Here is a 15671-nt window from a genome sequence, read left to right on the forward strand (position 1 = left end):
CATTTGATTCAATTTCACACTGGGTTTGAATGATCATTGAGCTGTTTGATTTCTTCATATCAATGGCTAATTCAATTGAATTGAAATGTGTGCTCTTTAAGTGTGTACAGCTTTTTTCATGTCTCCTTGGAGACATAGCAATTCTTAAAAATCACCAAATTAAAAACTCAGCAAGAGGATCTAATGAAATAATACAAATCCCACATTTGGGATTTTAACAGAAAGAGACTTTTCTGTTACTCAGTTCCTTGCCTCTGACATTGTCTTCTCTCTAAACTTTATATATTTTGTAAATTCTTTTTGTAAGGGCAGCTAGGTGGCACACTGGATAGAGCACTGGCCTTGAAGTCAGGAGGGTGGGAGCTCAAATCCAGCCTCAGATACTTGGCACTTACTAACTGTGTGACCTCGAGCAAGTCACTTAACCTTCATTGCCTCACATTAGGGCCATCTCCAATCATCCTGATTCATATCTGTCCTTGTCTGAGATCCAAAGGAGAAAATGAGGCTGGTGACTTAGCACAGCACCTCCTCACTCAAATCCAATTCATGGACTTGTCATTCATGTACTCCCTGATGTTATAGTCCTCTTTAAGAATGAAAGACAAAGAACAGCAACATATTTTGTATTCATTTGATTATTTATATTTTATCTTGTTGATTACAACAGAAGCTCTTTCAGAGTGGATTGACTATTGGTTTTTGCCTTTCTTTATATTCCCAGAACTTATCATTATGTTTGACACAATTTAAACATTTAGTAAATGCTTTTTTGAGTGAGTAATGACTCACTACATGAATATCTATCATCTAGTAGTTATTATGTATCTATGTGTGTCAGGCATTGTCTAAAAAATGTTGAAAAGGAAAACTGGAGTAATATTTGGGAATAATTATATGATTTTAAGCAAAGCAAAGAGAAACAAGAAAAGAAGATATATAGCAACTTTTGCTGTTCATTAATTTTCAGTCATTTCCAAATATTATTTCACCACTTGACAAAGATACTGGAGTGTTTCCTTCTCCAGTTCATTTTACAGATGGGGAAACTGAGGTAAATGACTTGCTGAAGATCATAATGTCTGGGGTCAGATTTGAACTCAATCTTTCTGTTTCCAGGACCAACATACTATTTATTTCACAACTTAGTTACCCCTATATAGCAACTACAACAATTTAAATATAAAGAACAACAAAATGAACATTTGTAACTGAAATTCTATGAAACTAATTACTAGTGTTTACCTCAAAGAAGAGATACACCTCTTTCTTGTTTCTTTAAAAAGGGGAAATACCATGGATGCTAATTCTGAATTTTTGTTGTGCAGAGATGTGTTACACATCAGGTTTTTCCAATTACTTCCCCTTCTATATTTTTTCTTTTGTTCTTTATGATATTGGTTGTGTCTCTGTGAAGCAGAAAAGGGGGAAGAGGAGGAAGAAGAGGAGAAAAGGGAGAAGAACACTGGACAATGTGGGTGATCAAAATAAAATATTAATACTTTAAAAAAAATTATCAATAAAATTAAAACATAAAAGAACTCTTTTAAACCTCGATGACCTTGTAACTTTGTAAGATACAAGAAAGTTAAGTAGCATAGTGAATATTGAATGTTGGAGTCAGAAATACTACCTAGGTTTAAATCCTAGCTCAAACATTATTGACTGTTTGACCCTGAGAAATTCACTTAAGTTGTTGTGCCTCAGTTTTCTCATCCACAAAATGAGATAGATTCAATAAAATGGAAAATCCCTTCAAACTCTTTATCTGTGATTGTATGTCTTGACATGTAATTAATTTATTTAAAGGACCTAACATTTTCAAGGGGAATATTAAATGCAAAGGCCTTTGATGGGCACCCCATATCCATTCATACTTAAATCCATTTAATCAGAGTTAGAAGATGTGAATTTTAAAAATTGCTCTAAAACTATTAGGTATGTGATGATATTCACGTCACTTGATCTTTTTAAGTGCAATAAGTGTCATGTGTCTGGTTGTACCACATGTGACTAATATAATTCTAAATACTTTGTTTTTGCTCAGGATATGAACACAAAAGGAGATATTTTTACTCTGAAGAAGTGTACATTCAACTTCTCATAAGTTTCTTTCTTTAAGGCTTTGATTTTCCAAACTGATTCTGTCAGCAAAATTTCTAGAAACTATACTTCAACTTCTATAGTCTTTTGAAACTTTAAAATAAATCACTCAATGAATGCTATTAATATGGTGAGCAGTTAAAGGTACAGTATAGTGCCAAGCCTAGAATCAAGACCTGAATTAAAAATTTTTTTTTAGATTTTTTCAAGGCAATGGGGTTAAGTGGCTTGCTCAAGGCCACACAGCTAGGCAATTATTAAGTGTCTGAGGCTATATTTGAACTCAGGTACTCCTGACTCCAGTCAGGTGCTCTATCCACTGTGCAACCTAGCAGCCCCTCTGAGTTCAAATCTAACATCAGACACTATATAACATTAAGCATGTTACTTAATCATGTTTGTCTGTTTCCTCATGTGTAAAATGAGCTGGAAAAGGAAATGACTAATCACTACAATGTCTTTACCAAGAAAACCCTAAATGAGATTGTAAAGAGCTAAATGTGACAGAAAAATGACTAAATTGCTACAATCTGGTCAGCTAGTTAGGAATGATAATATATTGTCATTTCCTATAGCTTTTTGTTTGATTATTCATGATATTCATGAAACCTCAAATATATGGGAAATATGAAATACCTAAAGTAGGTAAATGAGATAAATATATTCAAAGTTAAATAATGTAGTAAGATATAAATAATAACATTTTACTAACCTCCAGATCTAATTCTAAATTCAGTCTTTTCCACCAACCTCTGCAAATGGATCTGTGAATTAGAAGAAAGGAAAAGAAAAAATGCTGCAAATGTGCTTGTCCCCATTACTCAGAATATCTAGTCATACAAATCTCACTCCCAAATTTCTCTGTTTTTGTCAGAAGAAACACATGAATATATTAACAGGAATTATCATGGTTTACTTCTAGCAAAATGTCAGCAGAGGACCAATCTATAAGTATTTATTAAGTACTCATTTTGTTCCAGGTAAGATGCATACATTAATAAATATAAACATATACATTTATATGAAGAGAGAGACAGAGAGAGAGAGAGAGGCAGATGAGAGAGAGAATCACTGACAATGAACAACTGTATGCTACCTCCTGAGTTACAAGAGGTGGTGCTTGAGTCAAACTTTGAAGGGGACAAGTTGTGGTCAGAAGAACATTTCAAGTATCAAAGACAACTCAAGCAAAGTCACAGTGGCAGTTAATAGAAAGTTGTGTACCTGATGAAATAAATAGTTCAGTTTGCCTGGAGTATTTGAGGAAATAATGAACCTGAAAAGATAGACTGTTGGCATGTTCTGAAAGTCTTTAAATGCCAAACAGGGGAGTTCATATTTTATATTAACTATAATAGAAAGCCACAAAAACTTCTTGAGCAAGTGAATGCTATGGTTAAATCGGTGCTTAATAATCTTAAATTGGCAACAATTTAAAGAAGACTAAGAGAGCAGGGGAAGATCGATGGCTATTGCAATTTCCCAGAATAGAAATGAGAATCTAAACTAGGATAGTTTTTATACAACCAGACAAAAGGGATGTATGCAAAAAATATGTAGGAAAAAAGAGGATAAGATGTGACAAATAATTGGATATGGGAAACAATTAAGGGTGAAGGCAGGAATGCCTTCCTAGAATGAACATTTCTGTGCCTTTGACAGAAATAAGGAAATTAGGAGGAATGATGTCAGTGGAGGTGAGAACCATTTTTAGAATTATATTTTGTTGACCAGCATTTGATGAATCATTCAATTTTTGCATATCCTGTTGACCTTTTTGAAGGACCAATCTTGATATTATGACACTGTCTAAAAGTTACAAATATCACAATAATCTGATTTCATTAATAAAGGGAATTTGAGAGATAATATTATAATGTTGTTTTCAGATCTCCATATTTTAACTATGTTCTGTAAGAAATCAGAAGTGACTGGACTTCAGAAGAGTCTGAAAAGACTTGCATGAACTGATGCTAAGTGAAGTGAGCAGAACCAGAACATTGTACCCATTGACAGCAAAGTTGTATGATGATCAACTGAGATGGATTTGCTCTACTCAGTAGCACAATAATCAAAGACAACAACTCTGAAGGACTTGATGGAAAATACCATGGGGGCCAGCTAGGTGGTGCAGTATATATAGCACTGGCCCTGGAGTCAAAGGGACCTGAGTTCAAATCTGTATACAGACACCTAATAATTACCTAGCTGTGTGATCTTGGGCAAGTCACTTAACCCTATTGCCTTAAAAAAATTTTAAAAAGAGGAAAAAAAAAGAAAGTATCATCCATATCCAGAGAAAAAAACTATGGATTCTAAATGCAGACTAAATTTTCAATTTTTAAAATTTGTTGGTTTTATGTTTTTCCCCTCCTGTTTTTTCCCTTTTTGTTCTGATTCTTCTTTCACAACATGATTAATATGGAATTATGTTTATACATGCATAACCTATATTTGATTACTCACTCTGTAGGGAAGGAAGAAGGAAGGTAGGAAAGAAGGTAGGGAGAAAAATGTGAAAATAAAAACCTTATGAAAAATAATTATTGAAAACTATCTTTGTATGTAATTTTTAAAATAAATAATTTTTTTTAAAAAAGATCTCTTAAACCATGAGTAGGATCCTAAATTTAGAGTCAAAAGGGACCTTAGAAGTCTAGGAGAATCTAAATTTTCTAATGACACTGAAAATTAGAGAAGTTAATTTACCTGCTCAAGGTATATATAATAATAAAGAACAGAACTATGATTCAAACTCACTTCCTTTGTCTCCAATCTGCCAGGTCAATTCAAACTACAGTCAAAATGCTCCCATTACTGTAATTGTTAGAATTGATTCAGATTTAAAAGATGATTCACTTAACTTTTTGATTACAAATTTTAAAAATGTGTTCTATGGCTTTATATCAAGCTGAAAAGAAAAAATTGTAAAGAATATAGATTAGAATAAAATCTATTGATTGTATTAGGAGTCACAGAATACTTAGTTTCAAATACTGATTTTAGACTAGGCACTATAGGCATCAGTTTCCTATCACTCAGTGGGAGAAGAGAGGCATGAAAACATTTCCACCATCACCTATTTTCAAGAAAATTATATAACACTGGATGCTTTTCCATAAGAAAGCAAGAGGAAATATTGAAACATGAAGACTTAACTCTTTGAAAGCACCTTCATAATGAATTTTCTTTCAAACTATTTTTTATTAGTTTCCTTTTTTCCACGTAATAGAAAGACACATGGCAAATGTAAGCAAGCTGCAGCATATTACCAATGATTGCTTGAGCCAGAGATTGTGTAAAATGCATCAAGAAGACATGTATGATTGAAAAACAGGGGGATAACAGATGAATAGCCCAAATTCTTCCCCAATATAAAGAATAGTTAAGACTATTATCAGAATTATCGCAGAATGTAGTACAATTTTGAAATAATGATGGATAGATATGGGTAAGAATGAAATGTTATAAGTGAACTTGGAAAGACTATAATTCCAATAATTAGGGAGTACTTAAATGAAAGAGATAGTGGAGCCATCAAAGTTTTATCATTCTTTTACTAATACCTTACAATGATGTCTCACCCTAGAGATAATCTTACTTCATTAAAGGTTTTTGCAGTGTTCAATTAGTTTTGGAATATTCTTCCGAGGTAACAGAGCTTCAAGCATAGATCTGTGGTGGGGTATCATTAAAAAACATTCAGCTAAGTTAAGAAAACTATAATCAGCATTATGTTGGACACCTGGTAATATCTTTTTGTTAAATCAAGTCATGAAACTATCTGCAAAGAAGTGAAGTTTTTGTGATATATAATGGTGACTACAGAAACCACACTAATGAAATAAAATAGAGATCACATTTTTACATTAAACAGAATATACTCAAAGTAAGATTCTTTCACTCTACTCATTCAGAACAAGATTATGTTCTAATAGTTATAATTTTTTTAAATGAATTGATTTTTCCATTATCTTCAAAGAACCTATCTTGAACTTTTCCCCACTCTATATCATCAGATCTTGCCTCTTACTATATGGAAAAGAAGGAAAACATTTAATGCTTTCTCCCTCAACTTCCTTTTCCTCAGTTTGAAATTTCTCAGGACCTTTATTTGTGTTCTTTTTCCAGCATCTAAGAGGAAGAAGTGTATATTTTCTTTTTCAGGATTAACTATTCCACTTAATCATTTGATTTCCTACTGGTTAATGATCTTGTTTTGTTGGTAGAATGCTAGATATAGAAATCAGAAAAGAACAAACAGTGAGAGAATCATCAAGGAAAGAATGTAGATATGAGACACAAAGAGTTATAGAATTATAGATGAATACGGTAGATAGTTAAATAGAATTTTTGTTAAGTTTCAGTTTTGGTTTTTGGATAGATCTGAACACATTTACTGAAAAGGTGTCAATTCAATTCAATATACATTTATTATGTACCTATTTTTTATAAATAAGCACAATTATTAAGCACCTGATCTAAACACTGGTAATTCATATATGGGAAAAAAGACAGTACCTACCATCAAGGAGTTTATAATCTAATGGAGAAGATAAGACAGGAAAGGAAGTTGAAATGGATGAGGTGGAAGGGTTGCTTCATGGAGTTCAGATCAAGCAGTCTGTGACATATAGATTTTATGATTTGGGTGAAGTTTACTTCTCCATTCTCTAGACTCTAGAATCAGTGTAAAAGAGTAAATTGATCACCCAACTGATCACCAGGGCTTATATCAGTTTTCATCTTCACATCCATAGTGTCTAGCATGCTAACTTGCTCATAATTAGTTACTTATAAAATATATAATGAAGTGGATTTCAGGAGTTGATCAGGATATTACCAAACAATGGGTAACCCATCAAGTTGATAAACTTGCAGCATGGAAGAAGCAGATAACAGATACAAGGAATAAAAGTGTAAAGAATCATTTATACTTTGTTGCCCCTTTATGAGTTGTGAAGAAATTCTTCAAATAAACTTGATAGAATTGGAGGGCAACAGAGGGGGAGACAGATTTATTGTGAGATACTGAGTGGAGGTGGATGGAAATAAGATCTAGATACATTCCTCTATTTCCTCAGTCACTGTGTTCTCTATACTCATTGGGGAGAAATATGCTGTTTGGTATCCAAAAGTACACAAGATGATCTGTAATTAATTCTCTTCTTTGCTCTTTGATACTGATCTCCAGATAATTTCCCTCTTTTGTCTTTGTAGACCTGGTTCTTTTGTCAAATAAATACTTTTTTGTCAAATAAAGACTTAGTAAAATGAAACGATAAATGTGGAAATTACATGAAGTGAGATAATTTTACATTGTCAAGGGTTAGAAATTTGTCATGATTAATGGAATTTTTCCTAGGAGAAATCTGTGTGATTCTGTATTTGTAAGTAAAGCACTGGATCAAGAAGAAAATAGGAGGAAAATCTCTGGAATATGAACACTGATGCTTTAAAATTCATATATATATATATATATATATATATATATATAAAAAGTCTAAAAGAGATATGAGATATGATAGAGAATAATGATAATGCATTATAATGGAATTAAAATATTTGCTACTGTGACATTAAAAAAATAGACGGCAACTTATCTTTGGGCAGGCTAAAGGCTTAACCATTTACCTAATAACCTTCTAAAAAATAGGATAATTTCTAAAGAGTTCATCAGCAGGAAAAAACTAAAGATCTGAGTAGTATGAACTCTAGAAGTGAGAGAGACAGAGAGAGAGAGAGAGAGAGAGAGAGACAGAGAGACAGACAGAGAGACAGAGACAGAGACAGAGAGAGACAGAGAGACAGACAGAGACAGAGACAGAGACAGACAGACAGACAGAGTCAACTATGGAAGAAACCAGATTACTTGTCAATCTAGAGATAATTAATGAGGTAATTGACAAGTAACAGTAAGATAGACACATCCTGCATACCACATGCAAACTTGGTTACATTTCTATTTTAATTCCTGCATCTGTAAAGATAGAGAAAATACCTACTAATTTCACAGGTTTTATTGTAGGGTTAACTTTTAGTGAAAAAGAGCATTTTTTTTATATAAACAGTTAGGAAACTTCAGTTTGAGCCATAGTCTCCACAAGTATGAAAAGTAAAATATCAGGGGCAGTTAGGTGGTGACATGGATAAAGCACTGGCCCTGGGGTCAGGGGGACTTGAATTCATAATTGGATTTCAAAAAATCTACTAGTTATGTGACCCTGGATAAATCACTAACCCTGATTATCTCAAAAAAAATTAAAACATCTAAACTTTGTACTCTCGAAGAATTATTTTTAAAATGCTTTCCTAAAGACTCAAAATTAAAGTTTTGCCCTTGCAAATGCTAGCTGTGTGATTCAAATAGTGAGGATCCACAAAAGTTGAAGAAGTGCTGGGAATTTCCTATACCAATAAAATAACATGTTTAGCCCTACCCCTGCTCAACAAAAGGAATATTGCTAAAAGATAATAGGTCTCAATGTCCCCTGTTTTTGTTTGCAGATTTTTGCAATGTGTGTTGCAAAAATGTTCAAGTGGAAATAGAGCAGGACTAGACCATTGGACCTAAATTCTAATATCAAGCACTGAAAATGACTTATAGTGTGATGGGCAAGTCACTTTGCTACCTATAAATTAGAATTATATTAACTTTCCTCCCTCACAAGGTTTTTGTGAGGATGAAATATAATTTGGGTTTTTTCCTGGCAAAGATATCAAAATGATTGGCCATTTTCTTCTCCATGGTTTGTAGGGGAGGAACTGAGGAAAACAGGGTTACATGACTTGGACATGGTCATGCTACTAATAATTACCTGAGTCCTGATTTAAACTCTGGAAACTAAGTCTTCCTTTCTTTAGGCCTGACACTCTCAAAGCATTATGCATGTCATGTCAAGAATAGGCATGTGTTTAGTTCAGTTAAATTGCAATGCAGATGTAAGTGATTATATTATTATGGATGTTTTCTAAATAGACTTTGGAGGAAGATGCTTTTGGATTTTTTTTTGCTGTTTTTTGGGGGGCTGGGACTGTATGAACTTGTAATTTTGCCATTCTTCAATGGATGCACATTAATAAATTCTATTTAATTTTTGATTTTGAAGAGTGGTCTAAGGACACTGAGTTGTTGAATGACTTGCCTACAGACACACAGCTATGATGTATATGAGGCAGCACAAACCATAATCTTCCTTAGTACAAGGCTGTCTCTCATACATATTAGGCATTTTATCAGATGTCTATTAAATTTAATTGAATGATAATGATGGTCATGTAGCTATCCACTACCATAGGAGTTCTTATAAATGTATCTTTCTGAACTAAGTTAATATCTGCTCTTTAAATGATGAACAAATGCCATGAGAGAAAAAATACTTAAGTACAAATTTAACACCAAGAACCCAATGTACATCATCTTCCCAAAATGCATTTATCCCTTCAGTGACAGCATAGTTTACTTGCACTTGATTACCTTAATTGCCAGATATCGCTCGCTCTCTCTCTCTCTCTCTCTCTCTCTCTCTCTCTCTCTCTCTCTCTGTCTGTCTCTGTCTTTTTATTTCTGTCTGTTTCTCCCTTTTTGTTTTGATGCTTCCCTATCTGTCTGTATCTCTCCCCCACCTCCCTCTTTCCCTCCATCTATTAGAACTGAATTTTGAATGGATGGTCAGATGCTCATCTGGATGTGCAGAGTGCCAGACCTGGAGTCAGGAACACTAATCTTCCTGAGTTTAAGTTTAACTTCAGGCATCAGACACTTAACTAGCTGTGACCCTGGGCAAGTCACTTAATAAGCCCTAAATGCTTTATCTGTACTATGAACTGGAAAATAAAATGGCAAAAACCACTCTATTATCTTTCCCAAGAAAATCCCAAATGCATACACAAAAAATAAGACATGACTGAAATTACCACAGTGGTCATCGTTTTACACTAGTTTGTTTATTGTTGTTTGCTGTTGTTTGTTGTTTTATTTGAATCTGGTCCCCATCTCACCCATACTGGAAATGCAAGGTTTAACTATTTATGAGATTATTCCCATTTCTGATTAGTACAGAAGTTTTAACCTGCTACATTTCCTACCTCATTCATTATATTGGTAATGGGAGTGTTCTAGAATCAGTTTATACAGGCTTCCATGAGACAAATTTTAAATTTTCATTGTGAGTTTTTACATTTTGGAAATCAGAAAATGCTAAAAATCGTGTCTAGATTTGTTCATTAACTGTCTAGGTTTAAGATAATTATGATGCTAAATGCAATGTAAACTTAACTGTTTTATCTTGAGTTTTGAGCCTGAAATTTGGCAGCCTTCTGGGTGACTGAGAAAGACATAAATTAAAGGCAGTTAGGTGGCACAATGACTAGAGCACCATACCTGTTATTATTTGTCAATTAAAATATATAATTATAATTCACAATATAATTGTGTAATCAAGTTTGAATTTGTATAAATGTAGATCAGCACAGAACTTCAGAACTCAGGTGATCTACCAACTTTAACATCCACCTCTAGCAACAGGGATTACAGGTGAGTATCACCAAAGTTGGTGTAGTGGACACCTTAGAAATCTCAGTGCATCTTTATGTGGTTTTTACTGTTTTTTCTAATTGATGTTTGATAGACCCATAAAAATTAAATACATAAACAATAAAAAATACATAAAAATAAAAATACATAAAATACCTAAACATTCTACAACCTAGAAATAAAATATAGCAGAAACTGGAACTATTTTTGGCACATAATACTTTGAGAATTGCCAATGCTGAGCCTCAAAAAGAAAGACTAGATCAACTATCAATATTAAAAGTATTCATTAGAACCTTTAAAACAGGACTATAAATAGCAAAGGGTAGCAGACGATCTTACAGACTTGTAAAGTCAGGCATCAGTGCTTCAGTCTGCCCTGGAACAACTCGCAGAAACAAATGTAGTGACATTTAATTCATCTAAGTAAAACCAGACCCAAGTAAAAACCAATGGGGAGTGGGATAAAAGCAGAGAGTAGAGAGGGGGTGGGGTGGATTTGGCCACTGGTGAGTTATTGAAGAAACCATGAAAACATTTATTAACATCAGGGAGATAGAAAGCAGGGTTAGAATTAGACTCAAAATGCTTCCTTGTCCTATCACCAGGTCCTCCCTATTATCCAAACTTTATCTTCAATAATTAAAATGTTTTTGCTTTTATTCTGACTTAAAACTTCCATGATTATTTAGAAGAATATTTCCTCAATCTTAATTTTTATAATAATATTGGAAAGGAAGAGAAAAGCTATATATTTATGGAATCCCCCCCCTTTAAATATCCACATTGCTATCATTATCCCTCTTGCCTAAGCTTTATTTATCTTTCTGTATTTTTTGGTGTGATTTAAAAAAGAAAAACAAAAACATATGCCACCAGGAAGCAATCACAAAACTCAACAGTGTATACTTTCGAAGTGACTACATTCTGAATTAAAAATGAAACTCCTACGTATACATTTAGATTTTAAAGATTTGTCAATTGTCAATTCAATCATTGTATTCTTTTATTTTATGCTCTCTGTCCTGCTATTCCATATTGGGTAAGAAGTGCTTCATTATAATCTCAAGCAGCCAAGGACATGAATTCAGACAGGAGGATGATTTCTAAACCTCCAAGAAAGATTGTTGTCTGTATTATTGCTGTGTCTTAAGATCACCATGGTCAAAGTTTCTCCATTACTCAGTTTTAGTATTTTTCCCAAGTAATAGTCAAGAATGTTATGTATATGTCCACCCAATCAGGTTGAATTACTAGTTGATTTTGTCATCTAAAGAAGTAGTTAGAAATGAAAAAAGTTCAGAAGCCCTTCAGCTTTTCTTGATTTGAGTATTTCTCATCCCCCTCTTCCCACTCCCCATCCCTCATTTAAGTGTTCACTTAAAAAAATGAGGAAGATTTCTGAGTAAATCAGGCACTAGGGGCAAATTTCAAATGTATAAGACAAACACCTCACAATGCTGAAAGTATTTCGATAGGCCTTGAATATGCCCCAACATTTGCTTGATTCCTTATTTATTTGTTTGTGATATTCCCGTTACCTAACTTCATTGTTCGTTTAAAAACAAACAACCCCCCCTACTTTAAGCATAACATACAAACCTTGACTTCTGATTTTTTTGTTTTGTAATGCATAAAATTGCAAAAAAAATGTGATTCCTTTCCCTCTGAAGACACCATTTTTAGTTAGAACTGTTTGCAAGTTTGATTAAGTTCTTCTATTCTATATGCTTGAAACTATACAAAATACAATTTTTGAATTTTTTTTTAATTTTTGAAGACATTTATTCTAAGGAAGGATACTTAGGCAGGACTGGTGCAGTGCCCAAGTTCAACAATTTTCCTTAGGTTCCCTCTCCACTATGTTTAAATGATTCGATTTATTCAACATGAAAGCTGAGAATTCAACTTGAAAATAAAATAGCTCCAGCTGTCTTTCTTTCTAGGCTCCCTTTGGGCTGTGGGTGAATACATGTATCCTAAAGAAAAGACATGCAAAAGAACTTCAGATTCAGTGGAAGATAGTACCTCAATATAATACTTCAAACTACTGCATTTCCTATAGTGTTCATTTATACTTCTAATAACTTCTAGTGTCTTACAAGCTAGAGTTTTGAAAGCCCTGCTGCTTCAAACAGATAATAGAAGAATTGGTAGCTGACACTAATCACTATATTTAATTGACACTTCTCCATGCTTTCAACTAAATCCATTTCTTTTCTACTATCAGGTAAACTTTTGTTCCTTGCTGTATAGCTTCAGGAGAATGAATCATTCTTTCAGAAGCTCAATGTTTTAAGTTTCATAGCTGATGAATACCATTATTGGAAATGCAAATTACAAGATTTCTTTTTAAAAATTTGGCTTTAAATAATGCAAATACCAGTGATGTTTTTTGAAGAGGGGAATAAAGACTCTTATCACCCACCCACAGAGAACTTTCTTTTTTGCTGTAATATAAGAAATGCAAATCAAAACAACTTTACAATACCACTTTATACTAATAAAATTGACAAAGCTCACCAAAATGAATAAAACTAATTGTTGACTGGGCTGCAAATAAACATTCTTTGGGGGAGGTGAGGATTGGCTTTGAAAGCTTTTAAAAGTGATCTGTCAGTATACAGTCATAAAAGTTATATCATTTGGCCCAGTTGTCTCATTGCTAGGACAATATTTTAAGGTTATTATTACTTTTTTTAGGTTTTTGCAAGGCAATGGGGTTAAGTGTTTTGCCCAGGCCACACAGCTAGGTAATTATTAAGTGTCTGAGGACAGATTTGAACTCAGGTACTCCTGACTCCAGGGCTGGTGCTCTATCCATTGTGCCACTTAGCCACCCCATTAAGGTTATTATTAAAATGACAGCTATAAAGAAGACAAATAGTCATGGAAAGACACCAGTGAAAAGATACAAAATGAGGAAAATAGAGTAAGAATGACAACATATACATGAACTATAACCATATTTAAAATAAAAATTAAGGAACAAGACCTCATAAGGATCTAAAAGGGGAGGGCACAAATAAATAGCTATTGTCCCTGTTATATAGTTGTTGGTTTTTTCCTAATCAAAATATTATCAGTTTAAATTTTAAAGTTTAATTTCTAAGATAGTTTGCTTCATTACTTATTTAATTCATTGTTATTAAAAGATTGTAATAAGGCAATCAAAATAAATATCAATACAGAATCAGGCTGTAGTATTCACTCAATTTAAAAATGTAAAGATCATTATTTTTATTTGAGCCTCATGGGGGTCCATAAATTCAAATCAGGGAATCTAAATAATTTTATTAATCACTTTGGAAATCTGAATGGTAAGATTAACATATGACATACACACACACACACACACACACACACACACACACACATATATATCTTGTTCAGTTATGTCTAAATTTCTGTAACCCTATTTTGGATTTTCCTGGATTTTCCTTGCCATTTTCCCTTCTAGTTCTTTTTATAGAAGAGGAACTGAGGCAGACAGGGTTAATGGTTAAATGCCTTGCCCAGGGTCACAAAGTCAGTAAGTATCTGAGACTGGATTAAAGTGCATAAAGATGAATCTTCCTGATTCCAAGTCTAGTTCTCTATCCACTGTACCATGTAGCTATCTAGTGTGTGCTCTGTATACAGTAAGCATTTAGTGAAGGATGAATGCCAAAAATGAATAATTTGATAGTAATTCGAAAATGTCCTGTAGCAAAATGCAAGGAACCCATTTCCCTATCATTTCAGTTAAAGCAGGTAGTTCATTTTCCTACTTATATCATCAACTCTTGATTTTCTATGGTATTGAAGAAATATATCTATGCTATCTGAATAACTGCATTCTTTTTTGTTTCAAAGAGGTTTTTAAAACAATTTCCACTTGGTTTTGAATATTATATCTCAACCAGGAAGGGGGAAGCAGGTTTACCTAAGTTTAAATCATGTCATTATAAAAATGAATGTATTCTCTGAGCAGGGTAGTTGATCTAGAAATATATTCTACATTTTAAGGAAATATCAGTCAGTTGTTTTTTTTTAATTGTTGTCAAGGTTGAACTCTTAAGTCAAAAATCTAATGTTTATATGGAGGAAAATAAGGGATGGAGATAACTAAATGTATTGTGTATTCCCAAATGGAAAGCATTTTTAGAAGGTTTTCAATGCAAGACTAAAAGACAGTGATTCTCAACATCTTTTAAAGATTCTTTGATGAGTAATGTGCAGCATTTTGCTGGCAAAGATGGACTTTATGACCTTAACCAATAGCAATAAAATAGTCCTTAACTGCAAGAGAAAAATGGAGTAAGAGTATTTCTGTAGTGTAAAAGTTCCATTTCACATCCATTAAGCATTGAAATAGGATAGATATTTCTAAAGAATGATTCATGAATAATTTAATTGATGAGCCTGAAGAAAAACATATAAATTAGAAATCCTGGTGGAAAAATTTACTATGAACAGTAAAAGATGAAAATAACATTCTCATTAATATAAAACTAATTGCAAAACCATTTAAAATCATTCCTTCTCTTCTTGTTTCTGTGAGAAATGATAGAAAGACCACTGGATTGGAGTGACAGAAGCTGACAAAGACTGCATGAGGACAAGGTCTTTTTGTACCTTGTTTTGTTTGTTTGTTTGTTTTTTCATCTATAAAATGAGGGAGGCTAGACTAAATAACTCCTGAGGTCATTTCTACATCTCAGTACATGACCCACGATCTGATGTACAAGATATTTCTGGGTAGTTTCCTCTTTCTCCATCCAGTTATATCATACATCCACAGTAAAGATGAAGAAATTCTTCAAAATTCTCAAAGCCAGATGTCTTGAGACCACCTTATTTTCATTCCTCAAATTATATGCCTTCAAGAGAAGGGTAAAGCCAACTGCTATTGCACATTTAATTCTTTAAGGAACTTTATAGTTCTGATCACTGAAACTCTTTATGGAAAAAATGCATTTTTTTCACTTGTCAGGATGCATATATATTTATGTATATATATATGCACATATATATATGCCCACATGAATAT

General features: G+C 33.2%; 1 protein-coding gene across 19 annotated transcripts in view; it reads right to left on the minus strand.

Moving 5' to 3' along the window:
• The window catches only part of KCNJ16 (potassium inwardly rectifying channel subfamily J member 16), a 96310-nt gene that overhangs the window by 11768 nt on the left and 68871 nt on the right, over positions 1 to 15671 (minus strand). For 9 of the 19 annotated variants that reach the window (XM_074224688.1, XM_074224675.1, XM_074224682.1 and 6 more), the window contains one exon: positions 2816 to 2867. The exons of 6 other annotated variants lie outside the window; for them this stretch is intronic. The gene's annotated coding sequence lies outside the window, so the exon portion shown is untranslated. Of the gene's footprint in view, positions 1 to 1245; positions 1410 to 2815; positions 2868 to 15671 lie in introns of all 19 variants that reach the window. 4 more of the 19 variants (XM_074224692.1, XM_074224678.1, XM_074224687.1 and 1 more) reach the window with 1 other exon arrangement.

Source organism: Macrotis lagotis, chromosome 2 (assembly GCF_037893015.1).
Source record: "Macrotis lagotis isolate mMagLag1 chromosome 2, bilby.v1.9.chrom.fasta, whole genome shotgun sequence".
NCBI lineage: Eukaryota > Metazoa > Chordata > Mammalia > Peramelemorphia > Peramelidae > Macrotis > Macrotis lagotis.